Genomic DNA, 12,374 nt, shown 5'->3' with positions numbered 1-12,374 from the left:
TTCATATAAAAATAAAAAGGGCAAATTAGTCATAAAAGTATTAATTTGTCCTTGTATTGACTTTTTCGATAGTACAGGGGAGGTAGATGCAAAGTCTCGAATTTTTTGGACTAAAAATGACATAGACCAAACCTCAGGGGGTCCATATGAAAATTACCCATTTCCTTTCTTAGGTTACCTTATTTTAGGGTTAGGTGAAGAGAAATGGCAATTTCATAATAGCAACCCGAACAAAACTTGAGAAATCACGTTTGTAATTCATTTTCCTTTTGAAAAGAAACAAACACACACTTTTTCTTTTACTGCTAACTTACCTCTTTAAGCTTCCTCTAATGGGCCAATATGGATTTGGGCTTTCCAGAGCCCAACCCAGCATGACCTTGGGTTTGTATATGCATACAAATGATCTTTTATTTTTCTTCAAGGTGGACATTGGGTTCATCTGAAATCCAGCCCAGAGATACGACTACGTAAAGCCCAAGCCCAAGCCCAAGCCCATAAAATTGAGGCTTGGACCTGGTTAGGGCAACCATCCATGTTCCTCTGACCAATGAGGAGTTACGAAATGGAATCTTCGTGTCAGTGAAACGGTCCAAGAAGAGCAGGGCCGTACCGCACTACAACACGTCAGCACTAACACTTTTTTTTTTAATAGACGTCAGCACTAACACATTTGCAGGAAAACCAATCAAAAACAGAAAAGGTGGAGAGAGAAAGAAAGAAGCAAAGAGGGTAATAACTCCATGGTTGAAACTTGAGCCCCCACTCCGCATAGTCTCTACCCTAATCATATTACCTCCTCTTCTTCTTTGTGAGTGGAGGTGGTGATTCACTGTTTGAGATAGATACTGAGGAGTGGGAGTCTCAGTGATTTGCAGAAAACCAACGACTTAAAAGAATTGCTTCTGCTAAGGGTCATCCCGGACTTCCCAGGCCTGTTAAAAACACCACATCTCATCTTTCTAATTCCTATATTCCCACAATAGTAAAGATCAGTAATATATGGGCCCAGATAAAGGGACCAGTGAGTGTTAGCTAAGCGACAAAACCCAACATCTATAAATTGAAGGAGTATTCTCAGTCTAATCAGTATCAAATTTTCCTTCATTCTTTGTTAATTATCTCCCTTAGCTTGTCTAAGTAAAGAGAAATCATGGCTGCTACTGGGTCGCAACTGCAGTTCAGTGACGATCTTTCCCACACAGAAACCCAACCAGCAACCAGTATCGATTCCAAACGAGGGGGTTGGATCACCTTCCCCTTCTTCACAGGTTCTCTCTCTCTCTCTCTCTCTCTTCCTTCCTGTTAAGACAATTATAACGTTTACATGTTCTGTATTGAATAGTTGGAGTACTGGGTCTAACGTTAGCATCTGGGGGTTGGTCGACAAACATGATCGTATATCTGATTCAAGAATTCAACGTGAAGAGCGTCGACGCTGCCCAGATCGCCAACGTCGTCAGCGGCTGCATCAGTCTCTTCCCCATCGCCGGTGCCATTCTCGCCGACTCTTTATTGGGCTGTTTCTCCGTAATCACCTTCTCTTCTATTGTCTCTCTCCTGGTAACCTCTTTACTTATTATCACTTCTTAAGAAAATTTGAACTCTTGACCTCGAAGCATTAGTCTTTTCTTAATCTCTCATTTATGTGATAAAACCACATGCAGGGTATAATTCTATTAACTTTAACGGCAACGTTACATGCCCTAAAGCCTTCACAGGGAAAACCCCCATCAAGGCTTCAACTGGGAGTTCTATACAGTGCCTTAACTCTAACTTCCATAGGACTTGGAGGTACACGATTCACCATAGCAACAATGGGTGCAGATCAGTTTACAAAGCCAAAGGATCAACGGATCTTCTTTAACTGGTATTTCTTAGCTCTCTACGTCGGCTACGTCATCAGTTCTACTGCCATCGTCTATGTAGAGGATAACGTTGGATGGGCTTGGGGATTTGGGTTATCCGCTGCCGTCAACGCCATCGCCTTGGCCGTTTTCTGGGTGGGAAAACGTTATTATCTCAGTGTGAAGCCAAAGGGAAGCCCTTTCATAAGCTTAGCTAGGGTTTTGGTCGCCACCATTCGAAAATGGAACTTGACACCATTATTGATCTCTACCCAGAACCAGCAACGCAAGGATGATTGTTATTATCATGGCAAAACTGAGGTTGCAAGTTCTGTTCCCACTCCAAGCTTCAGGTATCAATCTTCTCCTTTTAGTTGATGTCTCAAAACGTATGCAATTGAACCTTCAGTCAAAGTAAAAGAAAAGATCTAAAAATTGCTTTTTAAAATTTAATTTTATATCAGTAATGAAAGTTCAGTCATTATCCCACAAGGTCTTCTATAATTTCCTTTGATGATCAAAGACAGTATGAGTTAAATATTTCTTTTAAAGATTAAATAGTTAAATTAAAATATTAAAATAGAGTATAAAACAAAATGAAACCTGTCTCACCTTCTTATCCTTTGTTGAACAAGAATCAATTAGTTAAAAAACATGATAAATATAACGAAAGAGAAAACTTGTCTCAACTTAAGATTCCTTTGGGAACTTTTGAGTGAAAACAAATTTCCAGCAGAAAAACAAAAAAACAAAAAAACAAACAAACAAAAAAAACAAAATCAAAATGGCTTTGTCGGAGATGTCATTGTAGGGTCTATCATGCTTGAAACCAATTAAGTGGCACCTTTTTTTCTTTACTTTCTCAGTTGAAATCCTTGTTGCTTTCTTGTGATATACTTCTCATGCAGGCTTTACTTGCAAGCGAAGATTATGGAATTATATAAGAAATTTGCCAATGTTTCTGTTTCTTACTGGTTTTACTCATTTCTTGGTTTTAGTATTTTATGTCTAGTTAGAGAAATGAGTATTCGCAAGCAAGATATTTGCACGGTTCCTGAAATTTTTGGAACCATTATTGTAGCCAGTCAAATATAGTTGGCTTCAATGACTAGCAATTATTTAAGTAGTCTCTTCGATCGTATCACTAGCTCACAAATTAAGAAAACACATTATAGTTGGACTGTAATAGTGAAGTCTGCTACCTGCTTCAGTCTCTTGAGTAATAATTGGTGAGAAGACGTATTAATAACTCATACCTTCTCATGAAGAGTCAGTTTCAGGGGTTCCATTGGGGGATTTTGCTTGGGTTCAATGTAATAATCATTCAACGTGATTTTAGGTTGTCATATCGCGCATGTCAGTGGAGATTCCCAATTTCGACCACTCATTTCTCAATGGTTGAGATTGAAATCTTGACCAAAATTTCGATCCAATAGTCCAAGATATCTCGTTGAATGATTCAATGCATGAACCAAGCAAAATCACCTATTTGGTCTTTAATTTAAGAGTCCAGGAAATTTTTACCTCTATATAACTATGATTGAGTCCATCTTGAGTTCTAATAAAATAAATCATATATAAGCTTGCACGAGGGATTCATATCCTTTACAACTCCCACCCCTTGCAATTCCTTATCATTTCTATCTATGATTGAGACAAGTGGTAGTTAATTATCTAAGGATTAGAATTAGAACCTAATTAAGAACGAAATCTAATAAAGCCCTAAAATTAAGCCTCAAGAAAAGAGGACAAACGAAATTATGAGAAATTTTAAGGATTTATTAGATTCAGTTTCTAATTGAATCTTATTTCTGACCCTTGATAATTAGTAAACACTTGTTGCAATCCTAAATAGGAATTACAAGAAATTACAGGTGACAAGAATCATAGAGAAAAGTGGGTCCCTTTTGGGCCCATCCTTATACATTATTGAGACTAGTAAATGATCCGGACTTGCTATGTTTGAATAGAATCCAATTGAAACTCATAAAATGTCCAATTTGGTGCAGATTTCTGAACCGCGCAGCAATGAAAACCAAGGGTGATATCCGACCGGACGGGTCAATCGCAAAGCTGTGGAGGCTATGCACGGTGGAACAAGTTGAGGACCTAAAAACCCTACTACGGCTCTTCCCCCTTTGGTCCAGCGGTATTTTCTTGAGCACTCCAGTCGGAGTTCAGATGAGCCTCACAATCCTCCAAGCTCTCACCATGGATCGCCACGTGGGTCCCCACCTTCAAATCCCTGCTGGCAGCTTCCTCTGTCTTCTCTCTCCTTTCCACGGCCATCTCCATCTTCATCATCAATCGTTTCCTCCCTTCAACGTGGCATAGACTCACCGGTCGCTCACTGACCCCACTTCAACAAATAGGACTCGGCCACGTCCTCAATATCATGGCCATGGCAGGGTCTGCCATTGTAGAGTCAAGGCGGCTCCATGTTGTCCGGTCCAACCAACTTGAGAACCAGACCGGAACCACCGTCCTACCAATATCAGCATTGTGGTTGGCATTGCCACTGATCATCGCCGGTGCCGGTGAAGCGTTACATTTTCCTGGACAAGTATCATTATACTATCAAGAATTTCCAGTGTCATTGCGAACCACAGCTACTGCGATGAACTCATTGCTCATCGCGATCGGCTTTTATCTAAGCACGGCAGTAATCGATTTGGTTCGGAGAGTTACCGGTTGGTTGCCGGATAATATCAATCAGGGGAGAATGGATAACCTATTCTGGATGTTGGTGGTGATAGGAGTAGCCAACTTTATCTACTACCTTACGTGCGCCAAGTTATACAAGTATCGAAATAGTGACGAATCGGACACAACTCACACCACCACTCGTTCTACGAAATTGTAGGATTTATTAGCTACTGATGCATCTTAAGCTCTTCATTTTATAATCTTCTCTGTCGGCTGTAGTTGATAACGAAACAATCTTGGGATTTCAAGCTCCCAGTTCAAGTCAAGCTCAGCAGGATCACATGTCTTAGAATGTTATAATAAGATTTTCCTTTGCGTACCTGAAAAGATTTTGTGTGTTTATTGCGTTTGGATGGGTTCTAGCCTTCTAGGTAGTGGGGTCTGAGTCAAGTTCTAGTATGGCCTTGGTGGCGCATATGGAATATCATATGCTAGTAGCAATTTTATTTGCATCAACTATTGCTGGCTGCTATCAACGGTGGTGATCACACCACTTAATCAAAATAAGATCGAACGGTGGAAAATCAAATGACCGGTTTACTTGTAATAATATTTGTTACATTTACATTTTAAGGGTTCAAAATTTACTAATGTACAAAATCAGACCCCCCCCCCCCCCCCATTTATCTGACTCCCAATTCCGTCTCCTTTCCTCTTCACTCCTAAAAATCCTATTAGCAACAACTAGTCTGAGCTTCATTGGAGAAAGGAGATTGAGTAAAGATGTTTAAAAAAGAAGAAGAAGCCCCAATGTGAAGAAGAATTCAACTGTCAAATTCATTAGAAATCGGAGGGAGAACTACGTTTCATATTCTTTTTAGAACTGGAGATCCCCATGGTGGAAGAAAGAAGAAAGAAGAAATGAAGAATATTACCACCCCCTCGAGAATAGAAACCGGCCAAAGTGTTGCAAAACCTGATGAATATTTCAAGGCAACAACAACAACAGCAACCAACACAGATATGAATGGCAAAAGCCTTGGGACACCAGACTAAAAAGCTAGGGCTTGGTAGATTTGATCAACATTTTGTACTAGGTAGGCGTTTGAAACAAATTCAAAGTTCAAATCTACAAATCGAAAAGGGTTTCTTTTCTTCTTTTTTTCATTTTTACCCTTTCTAAGATCATTAAATAGAAATCACAAATGGGAAATGGGGTCAAATCGACTTTACCAGAACTCTATCGATAACTTCTTTTGCGGCAACCTAAAATGAGAAAATAAAAATGATCAAATGAGTGATTGAGAAAGAGAGAGAACTGATTAAGGATCCTCACCAGACGATGTGAACATCGGGCATGCTAGGGCAATTAATATGTTTGAATTAGAACATATACCTCGATAAGGGGGTTAAGTGAGAGAGCATATAGGAGCTTGGGGCGAGAGAGGATTTGGTTGCAGAAACAGTTTTAGGAGTAGTTAACGCAGGCAACAGACATGAAGGACAAGGCTGGTAGCCTCGAGAAGATGTCTAGGAGAATTTCATCTACAATTGAAGCAAAGCACCAGCCCTTCTCCATGGAGCTTGCCAAGCACACTTCTGATGCTGGAATCCACTTCTCCTTGAAACACCGTAGCTTTGACTTGTTCTCCATCTCCTCCGCTCATCCTCCTTTCTCCAATGAAACCCAGACGATTGTTGCTAATAGGATTTTCAGGAGTGAAGAGGAGAGGAGACAAATTTGGGAGTCATGTAAATGAGGGGTCTGATTTTGTAAATTAGTAAACTCTAAACTCTTAAATCTAAAAACAAAAACTAGTATTTACAAGTAAACTCCCGCCATTTGATTCTCAACTATTTTATTTTATTTTGATTACATGGCACAATCACCACCGTTGGCAGCAACCAACTGCTACAAATAAAAATCCGTGGAAAAAAGTAAATTTTTACACAATTTTAAATTTTGAATTATTTAGTTTAATAAGGTGAAAAAATGAGTAGACAATTTTTTTTTAAAGTTTAGAATTCGTGGGAAAAAGAAAGAAATAGTAAAAGTGGGACTCACAATTTTAACTTTTTCACAAAATCATTTCATCTTCTTTCCTATTCCCTCACCCAATCACTACTTATGGATCTTACTAGTTTATTTTTTTTCTCACCCTTTTTTTATCTTGCAAACAAATGAGCCTTGTTTTTGTACAAGAATCTTTATGTACCCTCATCTAACCAATGTCAGACATCAAACTTGAGTATAGGAATTTTTTAAGTACGTGAAATGCATATAAGACATCTAGCTAGACGGAAATGACTAGAAGTAAGTCCGACATGGTGGATTTTATTTAGATGCTTTCGCATCTAGGGAAGTCTATTGAAATAACTCTAGCCCAAGGACATAAGATAGGAGCGGGCAATCACTCCATCCTTAATGAAAAGAAAAAGGTTTGCTCTTTTTTCAGACAGTTTATACGTACCTTAACTACATCCTTAGAGATAGGCCTCAAAGAGATTCGAAATCTTGACCTCGATCTTTGCCAATCGAGCCATATTATGATTCACCTGGATGTCTACAATTAGCTGTAAATATATTAACTTTCACCATGGTCTCTTGTTTTTTTGGGACTACCAAACTTGGGGAGGAATGAAAATCCCATCCTTTTGTTGATGGGCTAATGAGCCTCTAATGTTGGTAGCCTCTATGCCAGGAAGACAAGAGGTTTCAAGATCATTAATCCGCATCTTAGGCCTTTTTTGTATCAATTCTCAGTCTCAAATCTCAATATAATGTACGGCTTTGCCCTAGCCTCAAGAAGATTCAAACTCTTGACCTCAAAGCATGAAGTGTTGGTCTTTCCTTATTCTTTTATTTATGTAACAAACACACATGCAGAGTATATTTCTTTTAACTTTAATAACAATGTTACATGCCCTAAGCCCTTCACTGGGAGTTCTATGCAGTGCCTTAACTCTAACTTCCATAGGGCTTGGAGGTACAAGAGTCACTACAGCAATGATGGGTGCTGATCAGTTTACAAAGCCAAAGGAGATCTTCTTTAACTGGTATTTCTTCGCTCTATACGTCGGCTATGTCATCAGTTCTACGGCCTTTGTCTATGTAGAGGATAATGTTGGATATGGGCTTGGGGGTTTGGGTTATCCGCCGTTGTTAATGCCTTTAGCTTGGCCGTTTTCTGGGTGGGAAAACATTATTATCTCAATATGAAGCCAAAGGAAAGCCCTTTCATAAGCTTAGCTAGGGATCTGGTCACCACCATTCGAAAATGGAACTTGACACCATTATTGATATCTCCCCAGAACTAGCAAAGCAAGGAAGATTGTTCTTATCATGGCGAAACTGAGATTTGCAAGTTCTATTTCCACTCCAAGGTTCAGGGATCAATCTTTTCTTCTCGAATCCAATTTTTATGAGAAAAATTATGAATTAAAGATAAGTTAGATATTTAAAAAATATATTAATTATTGGGGGTGGCAATGAGAACATAGACATATGCATCAACATTGATTTTATACTAGAGGTGTGACAATAATTTTGTTAAAAACTTTTTGTTGACGTATCAAAACATAAACAATTGACCATTAAGTCAAAGTAAAAGAAAATTTTTAAATTGTTTTTGAAGTTTAATTTTTAAATTTGTCTCACCTTCTTATCCTTTGTTGAACACGAATCAATTAGTTGAAAAACATAAAAATATAAGAAAAGATAAAACTTGTCTCGACGAGATTTCTTTGTGACTTTTTGGAGTGAAAACAAATTTCCAGCAGAAAAAAAATATTAATATCAACATTGTGGCTGGCATATTGATTAGGCAAATTTTAAAATTAGAATAATAAAAGTTTAGACCTTTAAAATTAAGGTCAAATTGTATTTGCTAGTCATTTACTATATAATACTTTTTTTTTTTTTTTTTTCCTTCTAAAAGGGACATTTGTATTAGAAAAGTAAAAAGACTAAACAAAATCATACAATCAATGAACCAACCCTCAATCCCGCAACATTAGTTGCCCCCAGTTACACCCAACCTCACTGGTTCCAAAACACATAAACAAATAACATAAATCAAAAGTTGAAGCAAGAACAACCAGATGCCTCTAGATTGAGTTCACTCTTTATCGCTATTGTTTAGGGTGTATAGAAACTTCTGAAGAACCCACTCTCACAGCCCGATTAGCCAAGAAGTCATCAGCCTTATTGTTTTCACTATAACAATGGAAAATTTTCCAAGATCTGCTAGCAAGAAAGGACTCAACACCTCTCCAGCGCTACAAGAAAACCCACGGAATCTTCCTTTTGCTGAATCAATACCACGACAACCACTGACTGAGTCACACTCAATCCATAGCCATGGTACAGCTAACTTTATTCCCCCACTCTATACCCTGCATCAGGGCCTCATTTCAGTCTCAAAATTTATTTTAATACCCAATAAAGAGCTGAAGTTAAAACGAAAATATATGTTTACTCATTTCTAAACAAGCCACCCACACCAACCATGCCAGCATTGCCCAAGGGGTAGCCATTCACATTTAGCTTAACCACCCTACAAAATGTGATACCTAGGAAATTTCTTAAGGTGGAGTAGAGCTCAAGATTTTCAAACCCATTGCTGCCGATTGGGCAAAAACCGTTGTAGAGACTTTTCTGCAATCAATTGGATAATCATGATGAATGAGGTCAAAGGAGATCTGACGCAATACCCAATCTTTAGATAGTAGCCCCTCCTCATATCCATATTTATTATGAACAAACGACAAATAATACAGAAGTAAGAAGCATCCATGTAACCACACAGTCCTTAAAGGCGAAATATTAGCATGCTATCTCCACCACTTGTAACTATCTATAAGAAAAGAGTGAGACTTTCAACTCATATCAAACCATGCTAACAAGGACTTCCAACAGCTGCGAGCAAAAGAGCAATGAAAAAAAGTATGAGTAACATCTTTAGAGGCCCCTAAACACATGCCACAACGAGAAATCAAGGAGATCTGTCACATCCCCCAGCCGGTACCCTACCTGAATACTCAGAAGTGTGACCCATAGCCCTAAAAAGCAAATCTCAGACAATCATCCTTCCACTCCACACAATAGTATAATCATGAAGACGAATCAATCAATGCATTAATGTAATTAAAAGAATAATAAAAGTAAGGATCTCAAAAGGATCTCAAAACAAATATCAGAGTGTGGAAGTGATGTCAAATAATCAGAGTAATAGAGTGCAGAAGTAAACTCTAATAATCAAAGTGCGGAAGAGTAGTCAAAACTAAAGTAGTACAACTAAAAGAATAAAGAAGACAATCAAAACGTTCTAAGTCTTCTACAAAAAGTAAGTTTCCTTAAGTAAAGTAGTTTCTAAATTAAAAAATCTCTGTATCGAAAGAAGACAATCAAAACGTTCTAAGCCTTCTATAAAAAGTAAGTTTCCTTAAGTAACAAGTAGTGTCTAAAATAAAATTAAAAAATCTCCGTATCAAGTACATGGTAGACTAGTACATGAGTTGAGCTAATCCTAGTATGCACAATTGTCACATGAACATTCTTCACCGCGATATTCGTGATCGCCAACACCTTGTACACCACACGGATCACTCGTCAGGGTCTCGTATTCTTGGAACTCGATGTCATCAATACCTACAGCAAAGTCTAAAGCAAACATTGTCCCCGAAGGATATGCTCAAAAAAGCTCAACGAGTAATTCACATACAAATAACAATTACAATCCAATTCAAGAATATAGCATGATGCAATATGATATAAAACAATATGCAAGAATGCAACTAACTCTAACTGATTCTAATATCTAAAGGAGGACATGCATTAAGATGGAACACCAACCTCCTCTAAGAAGGTATCATCACTATAATCCCTCACAGACTAGTCGAGATCAAATCTCGACCGAGACTTTGATCTCGACCATTGGCAGCATATGTTCAACGGCATTTAATGCGCAGCATTCAAGTTCGTGCATCATCGGCCTTCTCACGATCACCTTAAATTTATAAAAGACAAGCATAAGCTAGTCAGAACAGTATCCTAGTAACGATTTTATGCAATTATTTCAAGAGAGACGTTCAAGGAGGAACACCTTCTTAAAACCCTCCCCAACACTTACAAGGAATATTTGAAATGATATAGATATCACTTGAGCAGGAAACACTACTGTTTACTAAAACAACAAATATACAACAGTAATAACCGGACCCAGATTCTGATTAAGTGACAATCAGAACATAACAAGAGCAGGTAAGTGAAAGGTTCTAAACAACAGTTCTAGTAACATGTGTCAACCCCTAGCTTGATGGATATGTGTAACAGGGATCTCAAATCAGCCCACCATAAGCATAAAGAGCATAAACTTGTGAACCCTTCTTCCCCTACCTCATTCAATGATCCAGCTCTTCTCTGTGATACATTTCACTATAAGAAAAAAGGAAATTGGTGAAGTTTAATTAGTGGCGGTTGATGAGCCCTGTCCAATGCCGATGGGAGGATGGGAGGGGAATGTAAGAAACACGAATTTAGTGGCGGTTTTTGGAAACCGTCGGCAACTATAAATATATTAGTGGCGTTTTGTTTCTTAACGCCACTGAATATTAGAATATTTGCAACGGTTTCAAGAGAACTGCTGTGAATAACCCTAATTTGTGTCGTTTTTATGAAACTGCCAGTCTATACCACCGGCTTTTCCCTAACTCTTCCCGCCCAACCCCGCGCGGTCGTGCCTATTTCTCACTATTTTCACTTCCAATTTTCGGAAGACGAAGAGTTGAAAGAACCTTTGCTTCTCTATTGTTCTTCTACGCAATTTTCTTGTTCTCGTCTTCTAGTTATCAAGGCATTTTTGGCTTTCAATCTCTATTTCTCTCTACTGGTTTCAGATTGGTGAAGTCTTGTCTGCAACTTTGGAGCGTTAATGGAGCTTTTGATCTTTTATTAACTATTTCTTCTCTTCGGACTCTGGAAATAGGTGAGTAATTGTTTCATCTACTTACGGTGCTTGATGATAGATTTTTTTAATGACTATCACTGAAAAGAAGTTGTTTGTTCCCTCTTTTGCACTATATTCGTTAGCTGTGCACTTTGAAGTTCACGATGTAACAAAAAAATCTATGCTTTTGATGTTTCCCAATTTTATGCTTAAATGTCTTATGATCTTTTTAGTGTTTTTTCTAACTAATTTGAAGTGTTTTCTTTGCCTTAGTGACTAAGTTTTATTAAATTACTTTTCATTTATTTCAATATTCTTCATACGATTCGCGTGAGGAAAGAGTCAAATAATCTCTATCTCATATTTTCACCGGATTCAATTATTTTTCCTCATTCTCTCTCTCTCTCTATCGCAATCCTGGCCTCTGTGTAGATTTCCCAACCTTGAAGCTCAGAATTTTTTGCAGCTGTAAGCAAATAGCAACCTCAGCCTCTTCAAGTTGGATAGACATGGTAGTGCTTCAATAGGATTGCTTCAACCTCAACTCTCTCTTGCTCTCGCTCGCTGAATCTCAGGCAAGAACATACTGGTTTTTCATAAGCTTAGAAATTTATTACTCTCTTAAGCTATCCTCTCCTCTGTATCTGTATTTTAACTTTGTTTCAATCTTAATGCATCAATGTCGCAGATTTAGAAATCTTAATGCTCTATTTTGAGGGATGTTATGTGTTTGTTTTATTTCAATTAATTCGATGTATGCAGTGTCAAACAGATAATTGGATTGCCATCTATTGGTTTGGTTTATCTGGATCTGCATTATCTGCATTATTGCTTACTTATATACTTATACTCAGTTGGCAAAGCCCAACGCTTCCACATAGGAGGTCAGAATTCGAATCCCCTTAGGGCCTTGAGGATGTAGTCGTGGTGCGCG

The 12,374-nt window shown here is 38.1% G+C and overlaps 1 pseudogene across 1 annotated transcript; it reads left to right on the top strand.

The window, feature by feature from the left end:
- Nucleotides 1–1,115: 1,115 nt before the first annotated feature.
- On the top strand, nt 1,116–4,819 carry LOC149023270 (protein NRT1/ PTR FAMILY 2.7-like; annotated as a pseudogene). Its single transcript, XR_016171405.1, has 4 exons — nt 1,116–1,271; nt 1,346–1,563; nt 1,668–2,200; nt 3,857–4,819. The product of XR_016171405.1 is annotated as a protein NRT1/ PTR FAMILY 2.7-like (transcript).
- Nucleotides 4,820–12,374: the final 7,555 nt, after the last annotated feature.

Source organism: Hakea prostrata, chromosome 2 (genome assembly GCF_041222555.1).
Source record: "Hakea prostrata isolate BN-2017 chromosome 2, UWA_Hpros_2, whole genome shotgun sequence".
Classification (NCBI taxonomy): domain Eukaryota; kingdom Viridiplantae; phylum Streptophyta; class Magnoliopsida; order Proteales; family Proteaceae; genus Hakea; species Hakea prostrata.
This window is presented reverse-complemented; position numbering and strand designations above follow the sequence as displayed.